The 18489-nt window shown below is 41.4% G+C and overlaps 1 long non-coding RNA gene across 1 annotated transcript in view; it reads right to left on the bottom strand.

Annotated features, from left to right (window-relative positions):
• LOC141578414 (uncharacterized) overlaps positions 1 to 18489 on the bottom strand; it is a 67014-nt gene that overhangs the window by 20274 nt on the left and 28251 nt on the right. The window contains exons 6-7 of the long non-coding RNA XR_012508809.1: positions 12610 to 12795; positions 9919 to 10142 (exon numbers count right to left, since the gene is read on the bottom strand). This is a non-coding gene — a long non-coding RNA (uncharacterized LOC141578414). The remainder of the gene's footprint in view (positions 1 to 9918; positions 10143 to 12609; positions 12796 to 18489) is intronic.

The following is an 18489-nucleotide window of genomic DNA, read 5'->3' on the forward strand; positions in this document are numbered from 1 at the left end:
ACTACGGGTCCCTCTTTCTTCCTGTCATTATACAAACCCACCAGAACTCAATAATTTGCTGTCTGCTCATCTGGAAACCAAACTCAGAGAAGAGTCAACTCAGCAGAGCGCCCTACTGGGGAGAACACCCCGCAGAAGCACTGCGAGCTTCTTGCCCTCCCGCATGCTCTGCTGATCCTTAGTGTCCTCCGTGACCAGGCCAAAAGAGCTGTTCCCAACAGCTGCAAAGTCCCACACATTAAATAAAAACATTTTATTTTAGACGATATGTTACATATATACCCATCTCTGAAAGCAGCTTTTCCAGAAGCTCAAATCTTCAACATTAATCTGCAAAGGCAATCCGGGTCCCCAAGGGAAAGCAAGTCTTAAAACGATGCTAAGGCCTCCAAAGTCCTCTCCAGAACCATCAATCAAACTGCCTGCAGGTCTGCAGCTGCAGGCGGCTACATGTCTGTTTTTAAAGCACCCCCCTCCTGCCTTCTTGTGCTACAATGTCCCTCTACGACCTCCCATCTCAGGGTAAGAGCAGCCGCTGCAGAACCTTGCAGGGCAGCACTGACAGTACTGGACACAGAGAATCAGAGCTAAACTAAGCCTTCTGATGACACGAGCTTGTCACTCTGTCACTTTACAGATGAAGATATATATAGAGAGGTGGGGTGATCTTGCTCAAAGTCACACAGCTAATAAGTGGCAAAGTCTATAACTCTGCTCCTCCCTTCAGCGTGACGCCCCATCTGGGACGCTCACAGGGTTCTCTCGTGCCTGCCTGACCAGTCCTTTCCGGTCACTGATAACCCACCACAGGGTCTGTCCGCAGGCTGCCTTTTCAACATCTTTCCCCTCCAGTTTCTCAGGAAAAAGGCTGCTCTGGCCACTGTATGACTTCTGGCTCCCTGAACCCTCCGTGCTCAGGCCAGTCATGCCTGTGTATCCGGCACCCTGCTCAGAGGCTCTTCCGTCCCTGCAGGTGGATTTTTCCACTCTCTGCAAGACACCCCCTCAAGGGAGCCTTCCTCTCGCCCTCAGCATGGCAGGTGTCCCAGGCCACATCCCGAGCTGCCCCATTAAGAATGCTTGTGCCCAGTTCTGCTAGTCAGACCAGCAGCTTCAGAGCCCAGGTTTATGCCCGGGTCACCAGGCAGAACTACTGCCCATCTCCCAGCCCCTACCCAGCAAGTCACCAGGAAGTCACAGTAGGTGCCCCACCCAATCCAGAAGGCTGTTCACTTGCCAGCACTGATGATGACTGCTTTCCAACCTTTGGTCAGTTTCACACAATATAGCAGCTTTCACTTTGAAGCGGGGGGTTTTCCCTTCTGCTGTCCATCCTTACAGGAAACATCAAGGGAAACCAAATCGCCTTTTCTCAAATCTATTCTGATGACACATTTCCACCCACAATACTCACATACTCAAGAAGTTTGGGTCCACGTGGTTTTGTTTCCCTTACGCTAAGTGGCTCAAAAGACTTTGGGATTCTTTCTCTTTGGAGGGTATTTGTTTGTACTCAGTTTATCGGCTTTAATCTGTTTTTGTCTCTCTCGTCAGGGTCCGTGGCAGTTGCCACTTCTCTCTCCCTACAGCAGCCTCCCTCCCAACTTCTAATCTAGGAAATCAGCTGTGATGAGGGGCCCGGGGGAAGTCACAGAAGATGGATCTAAGGCACAGAGAGGCGACATAATTTGCCCGAGAAGATCAGCTTCAACCCCCAACAGTGTGTCACGTCCCTCTGTTTAACTCTTATGCTAAACTACTTAACTTTTAATAGATTATGGTTATAAACAGATGAGGTATCAAAATACATACAAGGACACACGTCAACTCTAAGATTTTCATTAACTCCACTATTTTGCTTCTATTTATTTTATTTGTATTAAAAGAATTAAGAACCTCTGCAGTCAATATAGCAAAATGTTAATGGGTTTTAAATCCAGAATATAGAGGCATAAGTGTATTACTCACACTTTTTTGTATATTCACAAGGTAAAATGATTTGAAGGTCTCTCTCCCCTGCCCCCTACCCACTACTGGCTCTCACCTGAACTCCCAGACCACACATCTAACAGCCTTTCATTTTACCCACAGCTGAACTCATCAGTTTTCCCGCAGAACTCCCTCTGCAGCTTCCCCTCCTCAGAGGGCAGCAGGACCATCATTTACCGTATTAATCCACCCAGAAACCCTGGCCTTACTCCATCCTACCCACACAGACATCATTCATCCTTTCATTTTACCATCTAACATGACTTCAATCTGTTCGCTTTTTCCCACTGACCGTCCCACTTCTCAGGTGGAAGCCACAAATACTTCCCACATGGAATCATGAGTCTCCCAGTGGCCCCCCAGCCACTTTTCCCTACTTGACACAAATGGGATTCTGTCACTCCCATGCTTTTAAGACTCTTTTCAAACCCACTGTTCTTAGAAGAAACTCCAAGTTCTTCACCTGGTGAAGGTCTTTGCCATGAAACTATCAGCTCAGGGAGGGGAGGACCCGCCCTCTCCCCTCAGCCCCACCCTCTGGCAGAGCATCACCACTGGAGGACCTGCTGAGCTACACAAGCCTGTATTCTAACCCTGGTCTTGAGTTCTTAGCAAACTGCTTCACTTATCCATACAAATCCAAGGTAGATTAGAAAGATGTTAGATATTTAACTAGACTTTTGATTTGGGGATTTTGCACTAGCAACCTGCAAGTACATGTTCTAATACTTCTGTCTTCTTAAAACCACACCCAGATTTCAGTGGTATCTGTGGAATGCTTTCAGAATAAAAGGAACTGTACTTTCACAGACTTTATGTTTTATAATATGAACAACCTGGACAGGGTCACGAATAGAACCGCCTAAAAAGTGACAGAAGACGGGTTAGAGGCATAAAGCAACAGGTCGCAAGGACAGTAAGAGCAAAGTTGTTTCTCCAAATCCACCCTAAAAAGTGAAAGAACAGAAAATTCTGAATTTTGAAAGTAAAAGACTATCATATAAAAAATAAAATAATCCTCTTCATCAGGGTTTCACGATCTGACTGCAGAATTTTTAGCAGGCCATACTGAATCCTAGCACAGAAAAATCAGATGGACTAGTGGTGAGTACGTTCCAGGAAAATGGCAGTAAAACCTCCACTTGTAAGAGGACACACAACCACTTGTCGAAGGTGATTGTAAACCACATTCTGGAGAAATTCAGAAGATTCAGGTTCCACTTCCAGATGGTGATGACAAGGAAGAACCGCTTGGATGCACGCTTCTAACTGAGTCACCGGCATTCTAACACTGCAGGGGGAAAAGGAGGCCCTCAGTCAAGAGCAGAGGTGTTCCTGTCGTGTTTCGCAGGCCGCGCCTCGGGCACTCAGCGCCCTGCAGCAGCCCGGCCCCAGGCGAGGACACGCAGCGTGGCCCCCCAAAGCAGGAAGGGCACTGTGCTTGAGAAAACCCACCCCTGATGTGGGCAAGAGGGGCTGGTGGGGTTGAGTGAACCTATAAATGCCCACAGAAACACACCTGCATTCATTCAAGTGATACAACCAAAAGTAGCAGGCTATTTTGAAAAATTTCAATTGTCAGTGGAAATTTTACCATTCCTTTCTGCTTGTCCCCTGCACTCTGAGACAGGCTCAGGCTCTCTCACACCTGCAGGTCTGATGCAATAGTTGTGAAGTCATTTTACTTTGCTGCGATTGTCCTCACTTCCCGTATCACTCTGTCTGTCCTCTCTTAACACAGTCAGATGTCTCTCCCTGAGTTCCTTGCTCCTGCTCCTCAGATCCTGAGATAAAGGGCAAGTGAAGACACATGACCAGAAAAGGCACTGTGGACATGAACAAAGTCCTCAGTGACCCCCTAGGCGAGTGCTGCCTACCTGTCAACTTCAGTTCTCAAGGTTCTGCCCAGGGTGACATCCAGCCAGGAGAGTGGCCCAGGCCAATTAAAAGCTGTGTGGCTTGGGTGCGGGGACAGGTGCAGGAGCTGTTTCTGGAGCCGGGCCCCTCCACACCTCTGCTCCCCTCTCTCCCTAGGCCCAGCTGCCAAGCCCCCAGCCTCCCTGATCTTCTGCATTTCTCTTCTACTCTACTCCAAACAATTTTCCTCTTCCTTTTTTCCCAAATTTTCCCCAGCTGGAGTGATTTTTCAATCACAGTATCTGAAAAAATTTCCTGCAGCCGAAAAAGAGGTCTCCAGAGGTCAATGCCCATACGCTGTTTCCTGAATAGAGCCCCAGGCTGGGGGGAACCTCACCAACACTCTTGGGGGCATTAGACATGTTGCGGGGTCAACCACCCTCAACAAGAGTTTGCTGAGACCCCAAGGCCCGCACAGCATCCCTGCTCACAAAGATGTAGTCAGCCCACTTATCAGTTATTAAGAAGCAAAAATACAAAATTGCTTATGTTTCTTACTAAAATTATTTATGAGATGGAAAAAGAAATTGTAATAGGAAAGAAGAAATCTGACTCCGTGTTGGATCTGTTCCTTTGGCTTTAATCCTTTGCCCTGTTTTCTAGGCTCAGACTAGTTAGCTCTACACCTTTTTTGAAAGAAAGTTGACTTTAGCCTGAAATATACAGGAGAGCCTATTCTCTGGGCTCTGATCTTTAAGGATGTTAGCTCTTCTGCACTTATGTAGAGAGTTTCAAGTTGCAAAATAAAGAATAACCTTATTTTTGTTGAAGGTTTTACAGGGGCACCATGATTTCACCCACATGGACAGCTGCAAGGACAAAGGACACCAAGGACAAACAATTCGTACAGCAAGAAGTTTGCAACAACCAACCACACCCCCTCCCCTTTGCAGTATAAAAGGAGCATGAATTCTGACTTGGGGAAGAGGGTTCTCCAGGAAATCAGTCTGACATCTTCTGGGTCTGCCAGCTTTTCAGATAAAGTCACTATTCCTTGCCCCAACACCTCATCTCCCAGTTTATTGGCCTGTCATGCGGCAAGTAGAATGAGTTTGGACTCGGTAACAAAATACATTGGAGTTAGTATGTCTCCACTTCTTCCTCATTTCCAATATGTAGCATGCACATCATTTATGATCTAGTGAAAATAATTCATCAAAGACAACAATAACAAGAAACTCACCTAGCTATCAACACTGAAGTCACAACCTATTAATTTTACATGCCATTTAACAACAAAACCAAAAAACTTAATATAAAGTCTTGATTCCATGGAAATAAAATTATTTCTAGTCCTACAAAACGTTTTCTTTTCTATTTACTTTTGTTTTCATTATTGAAAGGAAAATAAAAATCAAGTCATTTTATTTCACGTATTTTTGTTATAGCTACATATTTTAAATACTACAAAGAGATTTAAATTGCAACACAAAAAGTTCACATATTAGTATAAATATATATATACAATCAATGGGGATTAGGAAAAGAATAGACATTTACTAAAAACCCACTGCACATCCAGTCTTTTACAGGCATATCCTGGAATATAAGCTCTATGATCCAGGGGTCCCCCACCCCCATTCTCATTGCCAACTCCCTTAGTAATCAACTACCAAGGCACCAGCATAGAACCACGCAATCAGTATTTTAGGTATAAGTGAGGCAATTAGCTCATTCCATTCTAAAACAAAAACCCTAAAATAAATACTGAACTTATTTACAGATAAAGAAAATTGGACACAAAAAAGTAAACTTTCTTCCTCAACGTCACGAAGCTATTAACTGGTAAAGGCAAGATTTGAACTCGTCTGCCTGATTCTAAAAACTAAGGTGGAAATCCCATTCCACTTGTGATGGTCCAGCAGCACAAACTATCACCCTATCTTTGTTCAGATCAAGCCTTAGACAGCCTGAGACAGCACCCCTTTCCTATGGAATTCGAGGGCAAATGATAAAAATAAGGGTTTTATATCCAGCAGTTTTCTTAGGTCTCATTTACATAAAGTGTCAGCAGGTCAGCAGAAAAACTTTGGGCAATGTGAGTGGGTCCAGAGCTTTTTGCTGATAAGAAACTCAATCTATCAGGATAGAGTGACATTCCCATGAGAGGCCACATGGACATAAACTAAAGGCAGCTGAGCAATGAAAACTAGCAAGACCCTGGAACTCAAGCAAGAAGGATACCTGCCATCCCACACCCATTTGCCTCTTCATCCATGTGGAAACAATGTCAGGAGACCCAGGTTCTTGTCCAAGTTACACCATCATGGATTCTCACCCATAAAAAGTTACGACTCTATGCTGTCTTAAGTCCTTTCCAACTCAAATATGATGACACCAATATCTAAGCAGAATCTCTATGTCTCCACTTCCTCTCTTCTAGTAGGAGAATAATTCTACGGCCACAGAGAAATCCAATAAAACACCATGCATGAAGCCAGGAGAAAGTCTGCTTAAGAGACTTTGCTCTCACGCTCAGTGAATGAAAACTCAGAAAAAGTGGTCCTTCTTCCTCAGGAATTGAGAGGTAGCCAGATGTGTGTGTGTGTGTGTGTGTGTGTGTGTGTGTAAATCAAATACAGTCAAGTCTGGGATGTGAACAGATATTTTAAGTCACTGTCATTTCTAGGGAATGAGCCAACTTTTAAAGTAATTTGAATCTAGTGTTCTGAGAGAGTCTCAGGATCTTTTGGTGGAGGAAGGGAAAGGAAAGGAGGAGAGGTAATGAAGCAAAGGAGTAAGTATACTGCTAGGGAAAGGCAAAACATTAATTTTGTTCCTACTGGCATAACATACAAATTAGGAACTGTCTTTCTCCCGATGTCTTGTCGAGCACTGAGTTGCAGAAGAAGCGACAGCCTATTTCTCACTGAGCTTGTGACTATACGTGACATCTTGTAGACACAGATAATTTACCCTGAACAAATGCTAGCAGCAGGTTGTAATTCTCCTGTTTTGAGAGACAAGAAAACAGGAGTTCAAAGCGGGTAGATAACTTGACAAAAGTCAGAGGACCAGTAAACAAGAGAGGATGAATTCAAACTCAGATCTGAATGCCGAGTCTCATCTTCCCACTCCAAGGACTGGAAAATCCTTAACACACAGGCTCCCCAGCTCCCCTGCAGTGTTCCTGGCACCAAGCATTTCCCATGGCAGAGGTCTCCAGTTCTCACAGACACAGCGCTCTGTGCAGCCAATGACCTTCATCGGATCTTCATCACCTACCTGCCACGCCCACCAGGCTTCACCATACAGGCAGGAAAGCTGGCTTTCAAGTGCATATGAAGCCACCCCCTGTCTAACCTGGGTTCTTCTGGGGCTTCTCCAGCCTAAAGGCAGCCATGAAACTGCTCACAGTTTGTACATGAGCCACACTACCTCTCTCCATCTGTCTCCCCACCTATACTACTTAGCTATGACCATTTTGAGAATCTTGGAAACAAATTTTTAAAAACACAAAAGAAAGGATTCTGTAACAAGTACTTAATACTTACAATTTTAAATGACAAGTTACAAAGTGAGTATTTACAAACCGAATCTGCCTTCCTACGTGTCAGTTTGAACAGTTAAAATATATAATAGCAAAAAATTTTCACTTACAAAATTAACAAAAACATCAACAATAATCTGGAATAAACTCTAAAACAATGCCCATGTTTTACATGGAGAAAGTACAGGACTGTACTGAGTGGTAAAGTAAGAGGTGTGAATGTAGAGACATCAACATATTGTATGGAGGAAAGTAGTTTTGTAAAGATGTACGTTCTCCGAAATACAATTCAAAACTTACTAAAAAATCCCATGACAACTCTTATCTGTTTTTTTTTTTTTTAACTTGAAAAAAGTATTTTAGTATTCTTCAGGAATAATAGTCATAATACTAGCCAAGAAAATTAGGGATGGAAAAAAGAATCAAAAAAAATCGCATTGCCAGATATTAAATAAATTTTTACAATATGTTAGATATAGCACTGGAATAAGAAAGTAAGATTGACAGAAATAAACCATGAGCTCAAAAAGAGACTCTAGTATATATAAGTATTTTTTACAGGTGGGATTTCAAATCAAAGAGCCAAGTATGAATTCAATAACTGTCTTGGGACAATCAGAGAATCACCTGGAAAAAACAAATTCTATTCCAGTCATAATGACCACAAGAAAATTTACAGATAGTGATGTAAATATTAGAAAGTACTAATAACAGCAAATATAAATCTTTGCTCATATTAATTCAACTTCTCCTCTCTATAACAAGTACTATTATCATCTCCATCTTAGAGATTAGAAAAACCTACAGAAGAGATATATACCATTATAAGAAAGTATTTCTAAGAATAATATCAAGGATAAAACCCAAAGAGAAGACATTTACTATCTTAAGATTATTTTGGGCCACAACAAAAATAAACCTACTGAACAAAATGAAAGGCAAGATATGACAAGTAAAAGCTCTGTGATACATGTTGATGAAGACAAGGGGTTAATGTTCATAACATACAAAGAGCTGTCACAAAGCAACAAGAAGCTCCCTCACTTAAATGTGTGCAAAGGACAAAAGGGATCATTCACTTTTTAAAAGTCAGATGGCTAATGAGTGAAAAATGCTCAATACCTCTCTGGTCATCAAGTGCAAACTAAAACAAAGAAAAAGCACTTTTGCTCATCATATTGGCAAATGTTTTTAAAAGATATTCTAGCTAGTGTCCATCTTTGAGAGAACAAACTGTTAGCGAACTTTTTGGAGGACGACATATCAATGGATATGTAAACTCTGAAAAACGTGTGTACCCACACACTGAACTCCACTTTTAGGAATCGTTTCACTTAGAAAAAAAAAATCAGTTCAAAAACATGTACTCATCAGAGCATTTACACAGCACTTTTTACAATGGTGGGAAGAAAAGCTAAAGTGAAATCATATCCAGCGATAGACAATTGGTTACATAAGTTATTCTACATCTTTTCATTCCCCACAGGAGAAGGAATTTCTAGAGTCACTTGAAAGCAGCCTGTGATGTATGTAATTGTCACATCCAGGGACTGAATTTCCAGAAACCTTAACTAAAGGAATAATCATTCAAGGTCACAGGAATGTTTGTAAAACAAGGATGCCAGTCAAACACCATTTCTGACAGTGGAAAATGGAGAAAACTTAAGTATCCACCATCAAGACAATGATGCCGTAAATCAAGGCGAGCTGTAGGCACTAAGGGGCCAGCGTTTCGGCGTGGTCCAAGGCCTTGTCCACAGTACTCTCCCACCGAAGGTGTCCTTGCACAAGAGACCAAACCTACATATCAGGAGACCCCACTACTCTATCTGAAAGGACCGGGTGAGTCTGGAGTGGGAGGAAGTCTATGATATACCTCTGAGTGAATAAACTGAGCTGCAGAAAACATATAGTATGGCCTTATTTTTCAATAAAGCATATATACACACACATATAGATAGATTTCTGATATACGTGTATGTATGAATGTGTATATATATATGACATAGGCATAAAGGTCATGACATATATACACCACATTTTCAGCAGTTTTTACTCTCAGGAAAAAAGGGGAATGGATGTAGGGGCTTTTTGGTACCACCACAGTTCTCTTTTCAGTACTTCAGTTAAGTACACTTGGAATTTCAAAGTTTATTTAAGTCCGAACTAAAATGGAAGATGCCTCCACAAGACAGAATGCTATACTGGTCATTAAAAATTATGCTAGGGGGGATAGAATATTGTAGAAAAACGTGAAATAAGCACAATGGAAAATGGAGGTCTCCACACAGAAAAAGGCACAGAGTGCTCGCTGGTTTTTATGACAGAGGAGATACACAATGATGAAAAGAACAGAAAATAGATGTTAAAGTGTTAATTATTATCTCTGAGTAGTGGGATCAGGATAGAAACTTTTGCCCCTTTTTTCAGACTTTTATATTAAATACACATTATTTTTCATCTAAAAAAAGGATTTTTAGATGTCTAGTACCACACATTGAAAAAAATACACGAGTACTTACAGAAACAATAACTAGGAGACACGGCAGCAGCGCCACACAATGTAGAACGGGCGATTCTGATTAAAACCACGCAGTTACATAAGGACCCACAAAGTGAGAGCACCTGCTGTAACAGGGCGTGGCCGCCTTCTATTTGCCAGTTGTGTCTTCAGGGCTGAGGCAGTTCTGAGCACGGCCAGTGTCAGTGCTGGTGTCTGGATGGATGCCACTGGAGGTGAGGGCACCTGCAAGCCGAGAGGAAGAACAGAAATCATCCTCTGCTTTTTCTGTCTTGTTTCTCTGTTACTTTTAAATAGAGGCATAAATAAGATAAACTAAATCTTCCCTACTGAAATTTCAGTAATGAAACCGTTTTCAAAGTGTTCACAACTTATATTCTGACTATAACTGTCTTTTCAAAAAAGCATCATATTTATTAAATGTTAGTTAACACAGTTAATTAACTACCTGTTAAAACCTATTAAAGAACATGAAATGCACTACGTGAAAGCACCACGCCTGCAGTAACTACCTTAGTTGTCTTCACGGCATTGCAGTCAGCCCCCACCATCCCGTAGCCCTGAGCTCCTGATGCTGGTAAGAGAACACGCTGCAGCCTCAGATGGAGAGAAACGTTGAAAGTGTTTTCTGAAATCTACAGCACTGACAATACATAACTGACAAATCCCTGGCTCCTTTGAGGCTGTCATTTTATGTTTCTGACCAACACCCATCAATGAGCAGAACCACCTCATTTCCGAGCCATGGGACTCACGTGGGAAGCAGTTTTGGAGAAATTTCTAGGTATAGAATGTAACCAACTATACATAGAACTCTGAAAAAATAAAAGATTCAATGCCCTGATTTTGGAAGACACTCAAAATATTCTCCTAAGCCTTAGTAGCTGGAAAGGCTGGGCTTCTCCTAAGCCACTTATTTATTTCACAGCCAGTGAGCATCTCCCACAAACCCTGTTTCCCTGTGTCTGCTGGGAGCCTCAGGCACACTCTTGCTGTCGATCTTATAAGTCACAGGGCAGACCCGTGTGTCTCACGCCTGCAACCCTAACACAGGCCCACCTCCTAGCCTCACAGTTTGAACTTAGCCCCATTTTCTAACCTGTTTATTTGGTATCTGTTCTTCTGTAAGCTGCCTGAAATGCTTTTTGGAACAAGTCAGAAGAATGAGTGGGTAGAGAAATGGACAGTTGGACAGGTGACAGGTGGGCAGACAGACAGAGAGACTCCAAGTAAAGGGGAACAAAGAAAATTCCCTATGCAGAACCCTCTTCTAGTCAGGGAAGAAAACCGCCACGGAGACGTGTGAAGAGGCAGGTGGCTTAAGGCTGCTTCCTGGATTCCATGAAAAGTCACACCAAGAGATGAGAGGGTAGAACTATAAATAATAAAAGAAAAAAGCATGCATGCTTGAAAAATATATCTACAATATGTACTTTCTAAAGAATAGATTCAAATCAGCAGGGCCCAATTACACAATCCTTGGGTATTTACAGAAATGAGAATCCCATCTCCAAACCACAAGGCATCCCTTAGGAGCACTTAGAGTCTTCACGGGGCGGTCATTAAGCCGTCACCGCAAAAGCTATGCTCTCCTGCACTTACGAGGAACGAGCAACTGTGCTAGGGCTGCCCACGTGTGTCACTTACACCCCACAGCACCTCTATGGGGGGACGCCTAGCGAGCCCTGTCTCTGCAGGACAGAAAACTAGTCCGAGGGACGCTAAGCCGGCCTAACAGTTCTCCATCTCACAGGACTGGTCATTCCAGAGCAGGACTCGAACTCGGACCCACGTTTGTTATCACGGTTCTACCGTGCTTTGTGTGCTTATTTTGTGTATAATACATTTGTTTCTGGCATGAAAGGACATTTAATAAATGATCGGTTGTCTTGCCTATCTCTTTAGCTCACAATCTTTATATTTTTGAATTGTACTCTTTTCCCCTGGAGAAAGGAACGGAAAGAGCAGTGGTCAGAATGATCTGGGGCTCCATTCTTTATCTGTTACCTCATCTCATCCAAGTCCCCAACCAGGGAGAAGGATCAAATGTCCTCTTCATCTTTTAAAGAGAGGTCTCCAGTGATGGTGACTTACTCAACTCCAAAACCAAGTCTGGGGGAAGGGCACATGCAGCAACCAGAGCAGTATCATGTATAGGAAGGTGAAAAGAGCTCAGGGGGTCAGCCTGATTTAATTTCAATCGATAAAAGAATACCACACACTAAAAATACTAGCATGCAATGGATTGGCTCTTTCTTGACATCTAGCAAGTTTCCACAGCCCACATGTAACATTATCATGAACTAGTGAAAGGAAGAGTCCACAGATAGGGAAAATCAATGCCACAGGCAGGCTGAAACCCAGGCTGGAGGAAAGGAAGAGAATGGGCATAGTTAAGAAAAGGGGAAAGTCTGGGAAAAAGATATCATCACAAGGATTCTCAAGCATCATTCAGCAATCATAAAATCATTCATTCAAGAAAGAGTTACTTAGGTCCTATTTTGTGCAAGATTTTACAGAGGGCAAAGAAAGACCGCAGGGTCCATGGTAGCAGCAAGTGGCGGGGCTATAATACAGTTCTCTTTCTGGTACCTTGCACATTTTTACTCAGTATAAAGGGAAAAAATAAAGTAAAATAATACTATGTAAACTCTACACATTGTTGAAATAAAATTAAAGAAGACCAAAATACCTGGACAGACACACCACGCACATTCCTGGATCAGATAACAGTGCTCGTGGAATGTCAGTGCTCCACAGAGCGATCCATATATTCAACGTGGTCTCGATCACAATCCCAGTGGGCTCCTCTGCAGTAACTGACTAGCTGCTGCTACAATTCATATGGGAATTCGAGGGTCTCAGTAACCAAAACGTACTTGAAAAAGAAGAACAATGTGAGAGGACTTGTAATTCTCAATTTCAAACCTTACAACTGTATCTCCAGGTGAGATTAGAGGCCATTTTAACTTATTACTGTGTTTATCCTTATTTTCTAAATTCTCTACAACGAATATACCTGTTAGATTAAGAAAAATAAAAAGTAAGGTATCTTTTAAAACATGCACAACGATTCATTCATTGGGAAATAAATTATTTTAACTATAAAGAGATAAACAAATATCTATTGAAAAAGGACTACTTAAAAAAAAGGGTGCATTTACATTTTTCATAAATTGTAAACTGAAAAGCACAAACACATCAAGTTTCTAGGGAGACAAATACAACATATCAACACTTATTTTCAAAAATTCTAATTGAACAATGAAAACTCAAGAAAGGGAATATCGTGATTGACAGCCAACTGCAAACACATGGAGAGCAAAGGCCTAGAAATCACAGTTCCTTTAAATCTGCTACTAACTCAATAGGAGAGGAAATTCCTCCCTGAGGGGACAGTGGAATCCCATGCATAAGACGGGATACACAGTACAAACTGCACTAGAATCTGGGGTGATTTTCTTAGACCAATTATGAAGTTACAACATTGCTGAAAAACTATAAAAACACTGACAGACAGATTAAAACACACAGTCATATATATTATATAGAAACATATAAAGTCTGCTCCCATATTACATAGAAATACAAACATATTTGTGCATTTATAGGCACAGATTACTTTATCTCAGATAGAATATTTCAACTAAAACAAAAAATCAATTATACACACCTCTTGTCAAATCTACTTGATAAGTTACTCTGCTATGTAACCATAATGTGTCTAAGATAGATCTAAAATTAGTGAAAAAGATCTTTGTATGGTTTCTTGAATTCTTCTCAAAATTCCAAGCTTAATTTTAAAATAGATCTGAGCAGTATTTCTATATTATCTTTTCCCTTGTGAAATGAACAACATAGTCTGTTGTCAAAATTCTGTCCTTACAATGATTCACGAGCACCGTGTCCTCACAAAACTGCTGGACAGCAATGCGCTATCCAGACACTGTGACCAAACAAATGAAACACAAGGAAGACAGTGACACTATTCTGGAGGGCATATAATCTGTGTCAACACCGGGTTTTTATTTGATTGGTTTGATTGGGTAGCAAGATGAAATCAATCAAGAACTTTCTTCTTTGAGCATGCTGTAAGTCATGACTCTTTTCAGTGTCATGAGCAGGAAAGAATTAAGCATGACTTGATTAGGTCAAATAGCAACAATCATAACCGGAGAGTGAGTAATAAAGAAGTTAACTGATAGCAATACTTCTGCCTACATGAGACCTAAAATAAATCTACACTGATATCTGAAAGGAAAATGAGGGGATGAGGTCCCCAAAGAGAAAACAAATTAACAAGAAATCAAAAACGGAAACAGTTTCTCATTAACGATTCCAGGAAGGAGTGGAGCATGTTGGTGAAAAGCACAGATGTTGGGGACAAACATGAGGGTCTGAACTCCCACAGCACTGGGTAGCTATGACACTTATATGTCAGTGAAATTTTCTGCATCTCAGTCTCCTATCCATAGACTGGGGACAACAACCGCACCCATCTCCTAGAACGGTCCTACGAATTAAGTTATTTTATATATAAAATTTTAAATAAAATACCTCAGATTTTATATAATACCCCAAACGCACAAGGAACAAAGAAAACAGAGATAAATTGGAGTTCATCAAAATTTAAAACTTTGCTTCAAAGGGCACCATCCAGAGAGTGAAAAACCAATACACAGGAGAAAATTTTTTCAAATCATTTATCTGATTAGGAATTTGTATCTCCAAATGAAAAAAAAAAAAAAACCCTACAACTCAACAACAAAAAGGCAACTCAATTAAAAGGTGAATAAAGGATCTGAAAAGGTATTTTTCAAGGAAAATATACAAATGGCCAGTAAGCACAATGAAACGATGTTCAATATCATTAGCTCTAAGGGAAATCAAGTCAAAACCACTAGAAGAAACCGCTTCACACCCACAACAATAGGTTATATTAAAAAAAAAATAACAAGCACTAATGAGGACACAGATGAAGCGGAGCAGGCAGCAGTTGCTGGTGAGGACGTAACACAGCGTGGCCACTTTGGTAAACAGCCTGGCAGGTCCTCAGGGAGTTGAACATTTGGTTTCTGAATGACCCAGCAATTCTGCTGTCTGGGCACACACGTAAGAGAACTGAAAACAAATGTCCACATAAAAACTCCTAAAGGAATGTTCGCGGCGACACTACTCATCACAGCCAAAAAACAGAAACAACCCAAATGCCTATCACCTGATGAATGGGTAAACAGTGGGGCCCAGCCATGCAGTGGAATATTATTCAGCAATAGCAAAGCATAGAGTACTGACCCAGGCCACAACGTGGACAAACATTGAAAACGTTACTCAGTGTGAAAGAAGTCAGTCACAATAGACGGTTCCACTTACATGAAGTGACTCGATTTAAATGAAATGTCCAGTACAGGCAAATCCACAGAGAGAAGAGTGGCTCATTGGGGCTGGGGGAGGATGGGGAAGATGGAAATATCTGCTTAAGCATACGGGGCTTCCTGTTGGGGGGATGAAAATGTTCTAAGATTGAATGGGATGCACAATTCTGGGCATAGAGTAAAAACCGCTGTACATTTTAATGGGTGAATTGTATTAAAACTGTTAAGAAAAAAGCACCTTGGGCCAGTACCTTCCCATAGTAAATGCAAATTGCTAAATTTTATTACAGGAAGAAGAAACTGCCCTCAGCATGAAAGCAGGAGATCAGCAAATGTGAGTTAACCGAAATTGGACAAGAGCATTTCACTTGAAACAGTTGCTGAGTGTACACGAAATATTCAGAAATAGGAAAATTAGTTTCACATCACAAAGAAGCATTCTGCTTCAAATGCAGATCAAGGATTCGGCAAGCCATGCTGCCAGAAATGACCAGAGAAGAAACCTGGTCTGTAAAACAAGCACCAGAGCCAGCAAGGAAGTGGTGATGAGGAAAGCAGGAGGCCGAAAATCTGGAACAGTTTGCTACAAATAATTTCTCCACTGAAAATTCAAAAATAAATTGAAAGTGATGTAATGCTCTGTTGACCTCACGTGAATGGGCTTCCTTCGGTTCTCGACTGTTCTGTAACCCCGATTGAGAGACTCAGGAGAATCAGCATGGCTCCTGGGAGTCCCCAAATGACTGCCCACCAGCACGCTGACCACCATCACATCTGCCAGGGTTGAATTGCAGAGAAGAGACCAAATTCTGAAAGGAAATGTTGACAAGGGAAGAAAAGGCTGCAGTCAGTCCTGGGACAGAGGCCCTCTGAGCAGAGGCCAGAAGGCTTCAGGTGAACTGCAGTGGCCCTGGGGCAGGAAGGGACCACGGGGGAGCATATCTCAATTCTCTCCTCTCTCTCCCTCGGGTAGGAGAGATAAAGCCTGCATACTTCTCACCTGGAACTGTGGCATCTGGCTGGCAGAAGTCTTACCAGCACGGAATGATTATTCAAGACTCTGTGTAAAAAGTCAAGAAATCGAGAGGGAGTAGGGAGCCAACTCCACGAGCCTTTCAAATGCTCCCATATTTATTGTGTATAATCAAAGGAAAAATTCATCAACAGTTGTGAGATAGTAAGGAGGAACTTCGGGAAAGACGGGATGAGGCAGAGATTGTAAAATCCACAATGAGTACAAAGGATTAGTGTATCTTTAGGGAAGTCATGGGGTGAGGGGATCAAGATACATTTTTAGATATGTGAATTACAAAGCAGACCACCAGACCAGCCAGGTCCTTGTTTTGGGGATAATAGACGATCTAACAGCACACAAGCCCAGCGTTTATTGCTGAGGGCCACGGTCCTTGCTTTTCAACCAGCAGAGTGCTATCTAAAACCTCAACTATGCAAGCAAAGCATTGTCTCTGCTTTTTAAGGCAAGGAGACTGGTGTGAGGATGCACAGGCACTTGCTTGCAAAGCAGTTTCTAAGCATATTTTTTTCTTATCAAAGTTCACAGCCGGCTGGGGTGTGTTACAGTTTGTTAAACCAATCATGGGCTTTCACATGGAACCATTATGGAGGACACCCTAGGATGACAAATCCTGCCTCTGGGTCTTTTCCTGCCATCTTCAGCCACTCTAGCTTGGTCTAGGCACATCCGTGAATAACGATCCTACAGAACCACCCACACTCTTAAATCCTGGTGCTTGAAACTTAATTTTAGCTCTACACAACTTACCGTAGAAAAGTTTCAGAAATAAAAGATATGATATCCCTTTTATATCTCATCATATTACTGACTTTTCTGATTGCTCTAAGCTGCTTCTACTTGGTAAAGCACATAATTCTACAGGTAAACTCAGTAATTTCCATTGGGCGTATCTATCCATTTTGGGCTCGCTAACTTCTATTGGTCAAATATCGATACACTTAATTGATTTATTTGTTTATCAATTTCAGCCGGGAGGAGAGGGCGTGTCACTCTTTTCCTCAGCCCACCCTCAACACTTTTCTCATCAACTCAGGACTCCTGAAAACAAAACAAAGTATTTGTTTCCCTTCTACTCTTTCCACAAACACAACAGGAAACATCAGCCTGGAGAAAGAATTCAACACAAATGTTAAAACAAAAATCTACAAACCTGAAGCAACTCCATCTCCGAATCATGATACACAATGAAATGATAGTAAGTGTGTCAGGCACAAAGCATGCGTGAGCCTGACCACATTTCTATTCTTCAAAGGAAGGAAGGTTTTTGTATTTTTTTTTATCATTCTTTGTCATTGTTTCTGATTATGCCAAAAAATAGTTTATGAAATAATTATGCACTGCAATAACAGATTTTTATTGTATCAATTATAATGGCATTCAGAGGGGATAGGAAAACCCAGCTCTGTAAAAAATGCAAAATTTCTTCCCCTGTTAATAACACGTATACAAAATGCCACAGAGAATTCAAATTCTTGTGGAGAGGAGCAAAAGCCACAGAACAAAAGCAAAGTCATTACAATGAGTCAATTCAAAATTCACTGGACAAACATGCTCAATGCATTCAAAGAATTTTAAAGGCACACTGCAAACCATTCACTTAATTATCTGCAGGCTAGAGGAAGCATTTCCCTCTTTAAAAGACAACAGAAATCAATAGGGTGCCCCAACAAACAAGGACCAAAGAACAATCAGGTTTTTAACGGTTTTCATAAATCAGCATGTTCTAAACATCAAAATCCAGAAATTTTAAACATTCATTCAAACCACAATGAAACAAGCATTTCAAAAAAAAAAAAAAAACCAAAGAAACTAAGCACACAGATCATGTACATAGATTAATAAGCATGTCTTGTACCGCTGGAAGAAAGAACAGGCTATAGCCTTTTACTTGAAAAATAAAACAACTTTTAAAGATAACTGCTAAAACACATTTCACCATTCATGTTGCCTTCAAAAATCTGAGGCACTTGTATCTGATCAGAAAAGCAATTCTGAGTAATAGTATGTTACAATTCAGCGCCAGTTTGCTTTAGAATAAAAAAGAAAAGCTACTGTTCCTCAAATCCTGCACAGAGTGTGAAGTGCCTCCCGGCCACTTTCTCCTCCCGTTTTCTAAGCTCATGCTCCCCAACCCTTCTGAAACAAGTATGACAACCTCTTA

Source organism: Camelus bactrianus, chromosome 8 (assembly GCF_048773025.1).
Source record: "Camelus bactrianus isolate YW-2024 breed Bactrian camel chromosome 8, ASM4877302v1, whole genome shotgun sequence".
Lineage (NCBI taxonomy): Eukaryota > Metazoa > Chordata > Mammalia > Artiodactyla > Camelidae > Camelus > Camelus bactrianus.